Source organism: Melopsittacus undulatus, chromosome 9 (genome assembly GCF_012275295.1).
Source record: "Melopsittacus undulatus isolate bMelUnd1 chromosome 9, bMelUnd1.mat.Z, whole genome shotgun sequence".
Classification (NCBI taxonomy): domain Eukaryota; kingdom Metazoa; phylum Chordata; class Aves; order Psittaciformes; family Psittaculidae; genus Melopsittacus; species Melopsittacus undulatus.
Window position 1 is genome coordinate 11,244,195 of NC_047535.1, and position 10,582 is coordinate 11,254,776.

The following is a 10,582-nucleotide window of genomic DNA, read 5'->3' on the forward strand; positions in this document are numbered from 1 at the left end:
CTGCTGCTCGCCAAGGCCTCGCTGGTGATGATGCCCTTGCATCTTTCATCTGAAATACTGTGCTCCCTCTTTCTATCACTGAACATCAGAACAACTCATCTTTGCCCTGCCTTTGTAAAATCGATCAATTCAGATGTCTCAGGCATGTGCAGAAGGATATTTAGAGTGTGTTTCTATCCCTCTACCTTGTTAGTGTTGAGTGCGGCTATCGGTCATGGTGAAATTCAGTTATGAGATCAGCTCAAGGGCTTTCCTTTCAGGCACTACAGTTAACATGGAGAGACATGCTCCCCACAGGTCATTGTAGGGACACAGGATACTCTGAGTAAGCTCAATCAGAAGGTCAAGACTGCATGAACCCATACATGAAGTGAAACTCAGCTTTTTCAATGTTGTGTCAAATCTCAACAGCAAGGAAGGACCATTGTACACCATAAGGAACTTTTCTGTGGGAAGGAGTGATGGCCGTTAGCGCCCTGCGCATGCTCATCAGGCTCTACCACAGCCTGGTTTTGTGATGAAAGAGATGCCTGCCATCTTCCCTGCGTGGGACCCACACCCAATTTGACCTGTTTTGTTCAGCAAGGGCATCCCAGAGACCAGATGCCTGGATGGCCTGCTTTTGAGGAGAGGTTCAGGCATGGGACCAGAAGGTCGTAGACCATTTTTCTGGGTCAGGAATGGGGTGGCCAATTCCATGCATTTCAAATTACAAAGGGACATCAGATCAGTCTCCCAGTGCAGCTGCTGGGAGTCCTTGTGATGTGGAAGAGCTGGGAAAACCCCAGAATTGCAGGCTAACATGAGCCACGCTGCTGTTGACTTCAGTGGAGATGGTGCCTCAGTCTCACATGTGTCAGGGACAGTAGAGCTCATAGCTTCAGGTGCCAGCTTCATCAAAGACCAAAACAGGTCAATGAGTGTGTGGGTTCCTTTCGGGAAGGATGCGGCATCTCTTTGATCACCCTCCAAAGTGCTGATTTCCTTGTTTCCAAAGGGTTCTCCACTTCTCAAAGATGAGCCCATGCCCCTGGTTAGAAGAAGTCTTAGGGCATGGTATAGTCATCAAGGGAGGTAACTATAGAGATGCCATAGATAATTCTCTTGAAAGAGAGCTGCCTGACACACTGGCCTGCTACCTATCATTTTCAATCTCCCTTTGTTATCTGAGCTGGTGGGCAGTAAAAACTGCCTGTGGCAAAGCCTAAGGAGGCATTGTCTCCTCTTAGGTCCTGACCCCGACAAGGTACTTCAACCACCAAGACATCTGTTGGCAAAGTGACACAGCAATCCAAAAGCAGTCCAGGATACTACTGGAGTCTGTTGTGGACTACTTCCTTGTAGAGGTGATGGAGAATTTGATCAGAGGAGAGACACTGCTAGCCCTGCTCCTTACTAGTGCAGAAGAACTTAGCAGAGAGGTCAAGACAGGAGGTTGCCTGGTCAGCAGCAATCATGTCTTGGTAGAATTCTCAGCCTTGAGAGGTATAGGGTAGGTAAAAAGTAGAGTCAGGACCCTACACTGTAGAAAGGCAAGCTATTGGCTGCTTAAGGTGCTACCGTGTGCGATCCATTGGCACTTGTCCTCAGAGACAAAGGATGCCGAGAGCTGGGACATATTGAAAGACATTTTTCTGAAGCCTCTAGAAATAACAACATGCAAGAAGTCGGACAGGATAAGCAGGAGTCAAGCTTGGGGAAGGCAAGGCCTGGTAGACAAACTGAAGCAAACTGAACCAAACCAAACCAAACTGAACGAAACCAAACAGAACCAAACCAAACTGAACTAAACTAAATTAAACTAAACTAACCTAACCTAACCTAAACTAAACTAAAAGTAAAACATACCAAATATGCACAGGCAGTGAAGGCAGGGATAAACATCCAGGGCATTTTACAGGGAATGTCATGGGCGTGTATGGAGGGCATCAGGAAAACTAAAGCATAGTTGGAGCTGAACTTGTCTGGGGCCACGAAAAAATAACTAGAAGGCATTCTTCAGGTACATAGAACAGCAAAGGAAGGTGAAAGAAGTTGTAGCCCCACACTTCAGGTGAGCCAAGCGGGAGGCCTGTCTGTGACCAGCATGAAGAAGGATGGAAGTTCAAGACCACGTCAGGAACTTGAAAGTGCACAAGTCCTTTGGGAACTGAGGAGATGCACCCAAGAGATCTGCAGGAACTGTCAGAGGAAGTTGCTAAACCACTATTCATCAAAATAGTGAAGTTGTAAAATACCCAGTGGCCGGAAAAGGGGAAATATAACCCCCCAGATATATAAAGGGAAGAAAGGAAGACCTGGGGAACTGCAGGACGGACACTCTCACCTCCGTACCCTCAACAGCAAGAAAGGACCATTGTGCACTATGAGGAAATTCCCTGCTGGAAGGAGTGATAGCCATGAGTACCTTGTTTAAGTTCATCAAGCTCCACCACGGCCTGGTTTTGTGACGACAAAGATGCCCGCCACCTTCCCTGAGTGAGACCCACACCCAAATTGACGTGTTTTTCTCAGCAAGGGTGTCCCAGAGATCAGATGCCTGGATGGCCTGCTTTTGAGGAGAGCTGCAGGGAAGGGAGCCAGAAGCTCATTGTTCTCTGTCAGAGCTGGGGTGACCATTTCCATGCATTTCAAATTACAAAGGGACATCGGATCAGTCTCCCAGAATAGCTGGGAGTCCTTGTGATGTGGAAGAGTTGGGAAAACCCCTGAATTGCAGGCTAACATGAGTCACGCTGCTGTGGACCTCAGAGAACACAGTGCCCTGGATGCAGGCAAGCCAGCCTTGCCAGAGCTCATAGCCTCAATCCTCCAAAAGTTCTGCTTCCTCAAAGGCATTTCTGCCTTTGTCATCACAATTACTCTCAGGTGCTCTGAGAGATGGACTCGAGGTCCTTTTGTAGGTTGAGATGCAGGGAAGCCTGTAAACACTGTGCTAACACAAATGCCACAGACAACCTCACCATGCAGACTGTTTTCTGAATGTCAGCAGAGGAAGGACTGTAGCTTGTTTTGCTTTAAGCAACTGTTGAACTAGAAAAGGCTTGAGTAGCTTTGTCGCCTTCAGACTGAGAGTCCCATTCTGAGAGGCTCTTCTTTTTCCTTGGTCCATAAGCCATAAGCTGCAAGAGACATGAAGCTGTCTCAGCTCTTAGCTGCCAGGAACTGTGCTGTACCAAGGTTGAGGATGTCCCTGCAGTGCCGTCTCCTGAACAGGGTGAGTCAGCGTCTCCAGGGTGCCTGGAGATAACACAGAGAGGTCTTTGATTCATTACATGTGCAGTGAAAGTCCTGGCTAGAAATCTCAAAGTGAAGCAATGCCCTGAAGCTCCCTGAGACCCAGTGTCATTGCACAGTGTCGTGGTTTAAACTAAGTCCCCCAACTCCCAGAGAGTTAGGAAGGAGAATCCAAGGAATGTAGCCCCCACGGGTTGAGATAAGAACGGTTTAATAGCTAAGGCATAACACAATAATAATGATACAGCCGATAACAAGCGAAAAGAATACAACACCCCACCAGCCACTGACCCATAACTCACTCCACCCTGCCCGGCCGAGCACCGCGTCCTCCCTCCTCCATTTTCCTCCAGAGGTCCACCCCTCCAGCTCTCTCTCCCAGTTGCCTCCTGGGCATCACGTGCTATGGTATGGAATACCTCATTGGCTAACCTGGGTCAGGTGTCCTGTCTCTCCTTCCTCCCGGCCTCCCCTCCTCCCCGGCAGAGCATGTGCTCAGAAAAGGCCTTGAACAAAAACACCCTCAAAACATGCCAGCCACCAAACAACTGCTCCCAGCCCAGAAGTCAAAACACAGCACTGCACCAGCCACAAGAAGGAGAAAAAATGACTGCTACTGCTCAAACCATGACACACAGGCACTGTGATCTGTGCGGCAGAGAGGGTTGCATCAGGTAGTTGTGGCCGAGTGGTGAAGGTGATGGACTAGAAATCCATTGGGGTTTCCCCGCGCAGGTTCGAATCCTGCCAGCTACGGTGAACAGCTGTTTTTTGGGTTGCTACCAAATGACCAGGTTTCTGCAGTGGTTTGCAGCTCCACAGTGTGCCTGGTGCCCAGGCAGACAGTTAAAGCCCTTTCCCTCTTGGTCTTGTCCTGATTGAATGGTAAACTCTACTCCCATTGACAAGGTAGGCACTTGAGGTGAAGACTATGGACCTGGGCTGAGTATGGGCCATGAAAAGAGCTCAACTGTTGCTGGGTCTTGAGTACAACTGAAGAGTCTGGGGGCGTGGAGGTATTGTGCCTGACCAGTCCCCACCAGGCTCAAAAAAGAACAACCTTTCCAAGGGGGCTTTCCAAATTTAACTGAAGGATGAGATGATGAGAGGTGAGTGTGATCTCTGCCCTCCTGTTCTGGGAAAGATGTGGAATTGGCAAAAAGGGACACGGCAATGGCTGTGATATCAGGAGACCATCCCCTGTCTCCACCAATCCTGGTGGGTGGGACAGAAAAGAGCCAGACACTTCCCAGAGGTCTTCTTTCAGTTGCATGCCCACCTGCCCATCCTAGAGCAGCGGCAGATGCTGGGCTTCAGGTAGCCTGCCTGTGTGGTTTAGCATCTTAAGGAAAAAGTAAACTCTGAGAAGCACATGCAGGAAGAGCCTTCAGAAAGAGGAGAGAAACGCACATTGCTGGCACATGGTCGATTCCCTGTAGCCATGCCACTGAGGCTGGGGAAAACATTGCAAGGGAGAAAGAATCTCAGAGAGATAGACAGCACGAATAAATGCAGAAAAGGCAGTAGAAAGGACACCTTACTGTGCTCACATCTGCACCCCTATGCCAGCCCTCTCTATCCCGCTTTTGCTTTTCCCTCCTCTGCCTGGTTGCTGCATGCTCTGGCCAGCAGAGTTGGCAGGACAGGAATGGTTCCAGGCACAGAGAAAAGGGGTTTCTCTGGCTCCATGGCAAGCTGCACGGTGTCAGGCGCAGCCTTGCTCTGTCAGGCAGCAGTAAGGCCAGGGGTGCGCAAGGTGGGAGTACAAGTCAGGGAAAGGAGTGTGGTGTGAATGTGTAAAACAGACCTTTGGACAGATGTGAGGAAAGATGGCGTTTTATGTTGGTGTTTCTGTTTCTCACTACATGAATCTGTTTTAACCAGCAACAATTTCCACACCACCCTGAATGTCCCAACTCCTCCACCAAGGTAAGCCTGGTTGGCCCACAAGTGTTTTTGCTAAGCTGTGTTTTTCAAAGTCATATTTGTCCTGACCCATCCTCTTTTCAGCTCTCTGCATCTCTACCCAGAGCCTAGAAAGGAGTGAACAGCTGGTTGGGGGCTTGTCTGTGACTGCACCACCAAAGGTGCGTAGCCACAAAGGCACATCCACGTGCATAGTACGTGCAGAGCTGGTACAGGAATGAACGCAGTCTGCAGGAGGCACCGTTACTAGCACCCAGCAGCGAGAGTGTCTGCATCCAAGATGTCACTCCGAGGGAACAAACACAGACATCCCAGCAGCTTGAAGTCCTTTGCATGCAGGGGGCTGGAAGAAGGACTGGAAGGGAGCGGCCAGGCGCTTATGTGGAGAGCCAGTAGACAGGTCACTTTGTGACCTGGCAGAGTAAGGCAGGCAGATTGGCAAGTGGAGGAGCAGGAGGCAGTAGCGCCCCCATGAGCACTGCTGGTATAGTCGAGAGCATAGCTGCCTTGCAAGTATTTCGTCCACATTTGAATCCTGGCCAATGCAGACAAGCTTTTCCTCAGCCTGGCTCCAGGGTGCCTTGCTTCTCCTGTTCCAGAGGAATCCTTCTTCCTAGGATGTTGCCCTGGGTTCAGCAGTAGCAGTCATTTTTCTCCTTCCTGGTAGCTGGTGCAGTGCAGTGTTTTGAATTTTGGACTAGGAACAGTTGCTGATAGCACATATGTTTTGAGTTACTGCTCAAATGTTTGGTTTGTCCAAGGCCTTTTCTGAGCCTCATGCTCTGCCAGGGACGAGGGGAGGCCGGGAGGAAGGATAGACAGGACACCTGACACAGGCTAGCCATAGAGGTATTCCATACCATAGCATGTCATGCCCAGGATGTAACCGGGAGTTACCTGGAAGGCCTAGGACTCTGGTGGGATGGAGGAGGTATACGTCGGTGCTCGGTCAGGCAGGGTGGGGTGATTTATGTGTCAGCGGCTGGTGAGGTGTTGTATTCTCTTCACTTGTTATTTCTTTTATCATTACTAGTAGAAGTAGTCGTAGCAGTAGTGGTTTGTGTTATACCTTAGTTATTAAACTGTTCTTATCTCAACCCATGGCAGCTACATTCTTTAGATTCTCCTTCCCAGCTCTCCGAGAGTTGGGGGAGCAAGGAGGGCAGTGAGTGAATGAGCTCTGTGTGGCTTGGTTTTAAACCACGACAGACGTTCAGGTCCCATGGGGCACTGGATCCACTCCCCTCTGCTGCCTTGCCTTGTGGCTAGTGCTCTGGGCACCACCAAGCCAAGCAGGCACCAGCCAGGACTGAGCATGGCCCAGCTTGGGAAATTCAGGGTGCAGGGGCTGCTTTGGACCACTGATTGATCCTCAGGGTGTCGTGAAGCATTGGAGCAGGTGCCCAGAGAATATGTGGATTCTCCTTCATGTTGGGTATCTCACTCAAGTCCCCCTAGGGCTCAGGCACTGAGCTGCCTGCTCAAGCTCTGGGGCTGCCCCTGCTTCAACTTTACCCTCTATCAATCCTGCTGGTTGGAAGGCATTTCAGGGGTCACAGTGCATTCCCCTTCCTCAAGCAGGGAGCTTCTTCTCACTGTATGCATGCACTCTTCTTTGGTGGGCAATGTGGTGGTCAGATATCATGAGGAAAAGACCCCTCAGGCTCACAGCAAAATGCACCTGAGTCTGGAGCCATCTCAGGAGAGCAAACGGTGTTCTCCATGAGGGAGAGGCCAATCTGTGGCACAAGGTGACAGAGTGTCCCTGAAAGAAAGGACAGGGTTTGAAGTCAGCCTAGACTGTCCCAGCAGAGGAAGGCAGCCCAGCTTGTGCAACACATAAGAAATTGCTTTGGGTCATCCTGCTAGCTGGTTTTGCAGTTGAACCATGTCCAGGGCCCTCTGTCATGATTGCCCCATTTGTCAAGGTCAGGATCTTGGCTAGGAGTGCAACTGAGAGTAAGGATACCTGGGCAAAGGCTGCTTAGTATGAGCTACAGGGCGAGAAACTGGACACACCGTAACTTCGAGTGGCAGATTGAGAGGCTGCCCAACATGCATGGTTGAACGGAGAAAACATCACCAGAGCCCACAAGCACAATCACAGAACCACCCATCACTGGGCTGCGAATGTACCCTTTGAGGTACGAGTGTTGAAGATGTTAAGCAGGAAAAGTCTTCAGGAGGTTTCATCAGGCAAAAGGAAGATTCTCGGGGGATACCAGCCTGTGCCTCGTGAGAGAGGGTCTGCGAGACTTGTAGAAAATGCTGTGCCACTACCTTTTCTGTGAGTGAAATGTGCCCAGCGTCCCTGAAGGAAAGCTGCTCTTGATGACTGATGGCCAGGGACATGGAAAGACTTCAAGCTGAGCCAGGAGCCTATGTCTCAGGGAGGGTGGCTGCAGGACAAAGACCTATAAAGCATGTGTCTACAGGTCCCATGGTGTAATGGTGAGCACTCTGGACTCTGAATCCAGCGATCTGAGTTCAAATCTCAGTGGGACCTTGTGGAAGGTTTTGTCTCCCTCAGACCTTTCTCAGCATGCTTACACCTTGACAGCCTTGCTTTTGCTGTTGAGTCAGTTGTGTCATGCACTTTGATCTGGATCATTGGCCCTTGCACCCACTGTGCTTCCTTGCACCCTCTGTGCTTCCTTGCACATGTTGGCTGCTCCTGCGTGAGGGCATGCATGAGTTTCTCATCAAATCATGCAACACCTGAGGTGTAAATCAGAAAGTCAAAGTCCAGGCCAAGCAGGGGACATTTTTCCTGACCTTGCCTGATTCTATGTTGGACACCTCCAAAGATGGAGAATCTTCAACTCCCTGAGCAACCTTCTCCCATCTCTGACCACCAATGCCTCTGGCAGCAGCCAGAGTTCCAACTCTGCCCACTGCTTCTTGCTCTCTCAGTTTCTCTGGGGCTTTTCTGTTTCTCTTTGCCAACTTGATCCTTGCCAATTGCTACTCGTTCAGTTCAGGGAGCTCCAGCAATATATTGCAGTAGTCCATGCTTGGGACATGTCATGAGAGACAGCAGATCTCTCCTTGCACAGCAGGTAGTTAAGTGGAGGGGGAGGAGAACAAAGCACCACGAGTCTTCAGATATGCTGCACACAGTCTTTAATCAGAAGGAGCAAATGCAGGGGCACAGAACAGAGACCAAGAAAGATGTCTGCAGGGTTCAGGGAGGCACAGAGAACCACCAGTTTCCAAAGGACAAGTTGGACACAAAGCGGTTCACTTTTCCCATTCTGCTCCACCTGGTGGTATTCCCAGGCCACCAAGAGCAGTCCCTGATTCTGCAACTCCCCCCACACCAGTAGGAGGTTCAGTAAAGCCAAAGAGAAGGAGCCCTTTCTCTCAGGGGCTCAGGGCTAAGCAGAGCCAGAGAAGGTAGAGCAAGGCCTGCCCTGCAGTGAAAAGCAGGAGGCACAGCACCATATTGGCAGGTGGGAAGAGGACACCCAGCTCATCTGGAAACCGTGGCCATGTTCCTGCTCATACAGGGTGCACATCTTCCTTCTGGCTCCAATGTGGATGATCTGCCAGCTTCAGCAGTTGAAACTGCAGCGAGGGGGAGGCAGACACAGGCCTGACCCCCCCAGACCAAGGGAGCCCCCAGAAGAGATGGGAACCCCACCAGTGCTGAGGGCGCTCCCAACCGCAGCTGACAGAGAGGATCCCACGGCTGTGCTCTGCGGGAAAGAGGTGAGGATGGGGCCCGGCAGGGTCACCAACACCGGGGAAGCCTCAATGGCAATGGTCGAGTCAGCACAGCGGGCGACACAGGGCTCACTGCAGCTGCTTGCAAGTGGCGTTGGGCCACAGGTGCCGCAGGGGCGTGGGGGACATGGTCTGAAGCAAGACATCTCTCGGTGAGCGAGGCAAAGCTGAAACACAGAGCAGGCAGAGAGCACAAACCTCAATATTAGCGTGTCCTTGTCTTCTTTGTCCTCTGCGGGTAGATCTTGGTTTAAATACACGCAGTGACTTTGCAACATCCAGAGCCCTCAGTGCCCCAGCAGGCTGCATGGAACTGGAAGACTGGCCCCTTTTGTAACAGGACCCAGTTCACTGGGGTTAAAGCCCCTGTGGACTGCCTGATCACACCCCATCTCCAGAGCAAACAGTGCTGCACTGAAGACAGCTCTGCATGCATTGGCCATTTGGTTAGAGACCATCTGATGGACATGCAAATTCTGGTGAGCAGACATCCCTGCATCTGAGCCCCACTGATCCTTTCTGCTTGGAAAACCCTCCTCTTCCCAGCTCCCCCCAGTCACCTCCATGAAAAGGACAGAAGTCTCAGGGGTTGACTATTCCCATTGCAGGGCCGAGCGGAGGCAGCCCAGTATCAGCCTAAGTAGGCACCAGCACAGAACTTCGGCCCACAGAAAGAGATAGAGCAGACTGAGGCTTACCTTGTTCTTAGAGGAAAGGGAAGCAAGAGAGGAAGATGCAGAGCCTGGAGTAGAGCAGGCTTTTATGCTGTGTTCCAGAGCCCTGGGGGGAATCAACATTCCTTGCTCATGAAGCACCTGAACACGTAGTAGCTGCTGCTCGCCAAGGCCTCGCTGGTGATGATGCCCTTGCATCTTTCATCTGAAATACTGTGCTCCCTCTTTCTATCACTGAACATCAGAACAACTCATCTTTGCCCTGCCTTTGTAAAATCGATCAATTCAGATGTCTCAGGCATGTGCAGAAGGATATTTAGAGTGTGTTTCTATCCCTCTACCTTGTTAGTGTTGAGTGCGGCTATCGGTCATGGTGAAATTCAGTTATGAGATCAGCTCAAGGGCTTTCCTTTCAGGCACTACAGTTAACATGGAGAGACATGCTCCCCACAGGTCATTGTAGGGACACAGGATACTCTGAGTAAGCTCAATCAGAAGGTCAAGACTGCATGAACCCATACATGAAGTGAAACTCAGCTTTTTCAATGTTGTGTCAAATCTCAACAGCAAGGAAGGACCATTGTACACCATAAGGAACTTTTCTGTGGGAAGGAGTGATGGCCGTTAGCGCCCTGCGCATGCTCATCAGGCTCTACCACAGCCTGGTTTTGTGATGAAAGAGATGCCTGCCATCTTCCCTGCGTGGGACCCACACCCAATTTGACCTGTTTTGTTCAGCAAGGGCATCCCAGAGACCAGATGCCTGGATGGCCTGCTTTTGAGGAGAGGTTCAGGCATGGGACCAGAAGGTCGTAGACCATTTTTCTGGGTCAGGAATGGGGTGGCCAATTCCATGCATTTCAAATTACAAAGGGACATCAGATCAGTCTCCCAGTGCAGCTGCTGGGAGTCCTTGTGATGTGGAAGAGCTGGGAAAACCCCGGAATTGCAGGCTAACATGAGCCACGCTGCTGTTGACTTCAGTGGAGATGGTGCCTCAGTCTCACATGTGTCAGGGA

General features: G+C 50.8%; 1 long non-coding RNA gene and 2 other non-coding genes across 3 annotated transcripts; 2 read left to right on the forward strand and 1 right to left on the reverse strand.

Annotated features, from left to right (window-relative positions):
- The first annotated feature begins 3,911 nt into the window (after positions 1–3,911).
- Positions 3,912–3,993, forward strand: TRNAS-AGA (transfer RNA serine (anticodon AGA)). The gene has a single exon. It is a non-coding gene; the product is annotated as a tRNA-Ser (tRNA).
- Positions 3,994–7,597: 3,604 nt separating this feature from the next.
- TRNAQ-CUG (transfer RNA glutamine (anticodon CUG)) lies at positions 7,598–7,669 on the forward strand. Its single transcript has one exon. It is a non-coding gene; the product is annotated as a tRNA-Gln (tRNA).
- A 600-nt stretch (positions 7,670–8,269) lies between these two features.
- On the reverse strand, positions 8,270–9,658 carry LOC117436673 (uncharacterized). Its single transcript, XR_004550003.1, has 2 exons — positions 9,588–9,658; positions 8,270–9,056 (listed from the first exon to the last, which is right to left on the reverse strand). It is a non-coding gene; the product is annotated as an uncharacterized lncRNA (long non-coding RNA).
- Positions 9,659–10,582: the final 924 nt, after the last annotated feature.